At 37.7% G+C, this 2,019-nt stretch overlaps 1 non-coding gene across 1 annotated transcript; it reads left to right on the top strand.

The window, feature by feature from the left end:
• The first annotated feature begins 217 nt into the window (after positions 1-217).
• Positions 218-324, top strand: LOC116583750. The gene has a single exon (XR_004282863.1). It is a non-coding gene; the product is annotated as a U6 spliceosomal RNA (small nuclear RNA).
• The last annotated feature ends 1,695 nt before the right edge of the window (positions 325-2,019 follow it).

Raw genomic sequence — 2,019 nt, 5'->3', positions numbered from 1 at the left:
GGATATCAGACACTTGCTTTCTGAAAGGTCTGTTTCTCAAATTCTTCTAGTGTTCCTTCAGAGTTACAATTTACTTTTAATGATATTTTTAACTGCTTGATAATAAAATGTATAGTTTCCATGAAAATATCTAGAAGATGGGCACCTCTGATATTTATAATCTTCCTAATTATACAAGTTTTATCTGATCAGTCATCTATTAGAAAGTGTTATGGGAGTGCTCGCTTCGGCAGCACATATACTAAAATTGGAATGATACAGAGAAGATTAGCATGGCCCCTGTGCAAGGATGACACGCAAATTCGTGAAACGTTCCAATTTAAAAAAAAAAAAGTGTTATGGGAAAAAAGCACAACATGATCCTTTATTTTCATTTACAGACTGAACAGTTTCTGCAGAACTCTTAATAAATGTACATATACTTAATATGACTAAAATGTCTTTATAGCAATTTTTAAAAGAGTACTGGAGGATAGCCCAGTTCTAACAGGCTTTTACAAAATCTTTTGTCTATATTGATCATTAAATTAAGATATACTTATAAAATTTTAATTTTAGAATAAAATAATAATAGTAAGAGCTGATATTGACTAATCACTTACTAAGGTACTATGTTAACTACTATATACCCATAGGACTATTATCATCATTACATCTTAAAGAAAGAACTGAAGCCTAGAAAGACAATGTATTCTTCCTAAGGTCACATGGTTAGTAAGTGATAGAGACAGAACTTAGACCAAAGGAGTCTAGGTTAGCCTGTTTATTTTTTTTAATTTTTAATTTTTTATAAACATATATTTTTATCCCCAGGGGTACAGGTCTGTGAATCGCCAGGTTTACACACTTCACAGCACTCACCACAGAACACACCCCCCCAATGTCCATAACCCCACCCCACTTCTCCCAACCCCCCTCCCCCCAGCAACCCTCAGTTTGTTTTGTGAGATTAAGAATCACTTATGTTTTGTCTCCCTCCCAATCCCATCTTGTTTCATTGATTCTTCTCCGACACCCTTAACCCCCCATGTTGCATCACCACTTCCTCATATCAGGGAGATCATATGATAGTTGTCTTTCTCTGCTTGACTTATTTTGCTAAGCATGATACCCTCTAGTACCATCCACGTTGTTGCAAATGGCAAGATTTCATTTCTTTTGATGGCTGCATAGTATTCCATTGTGTATATATACCACATCTTCTTGATCCATTCATCTGTTGATGGACATCTAGGTTCTTTCCATAGTTTGGCTATTGTGGACATTGCTGCAAAAACATTCGGGTGCACGTGCCCCTTCAGATCACTACATTTGTATCTTTAGGGTAAATACCCAGTAGTGCTATTGCTGGGTCATAGGTTAGTTCTATTTTCAATATTTTGAGGAAACTCCATGCTGTTTTCCAGAGTGGTTGCACCACTCTCCCACCAACAGTGTAGGAGGGTTCCCCTTTCTCCGCATCCTTGCCAGCATCTGTCATTTACTGACTTGTTAATTTTATCCATTCTAACTGGTGTGAGGTGATATCTCATTGTGGTTTTGATTTGTATTTCCCTGATGCCGAGTGATATGGAGCACTTTTTCATGTGTCTGCTGGCCATCTAGATGTCTTCTTTGCAGAAATGTCGGTTCATGTCCTCTGCCCATTTCTTGATTGGATTATTTGTTCTTTGGGTGTTGAGTTTGCTAAGTTCTTTATAGATTTTGGACACTAGTCCTTCATCTGATATGTCGTTTGCAAATATCTTCTCCCATTCTGTCAGTTGTCTTTTGGTTTTGTTAACTGTTTCCTTTGCTGTGCAAAAGCTTTTGATCTTGATGAAATCCCAATAGTTCATTTTTCCCCTGCTTCCCTTGCCTTTGGCGATGTTCCTAGGAAGATGTCGCTGCGGCTGAGGTCGAAGAGGTTGCTGCCTATGTTCTCCTCAAGGATTTTGATGGATTCCTTTCTCACATTGAGGTCCTTCATCCATTTTGAGTCTATTTTCGTGTGTGGTGTAAGGAAATGGTCCAATTTCA

Source organism: Mustela erminea, chromosome X (genome assembly GCF_009829155.1).
Source record: "Mustela erminea isolate mMusErm1 chromosome X, mMusErm1.Pri, whole genome shotgun sequence".
NCBI lineage: Eukaryota > Metazoa > Chordata > Mammalia > Carnivora > Mustelidae > Mustela > Mustela erminea.
The sequence above is the reverse complement of the archived record's forward strand: the minus strand, read 5'-3'. Positions and strand labels throughout refer to the sequence as shown.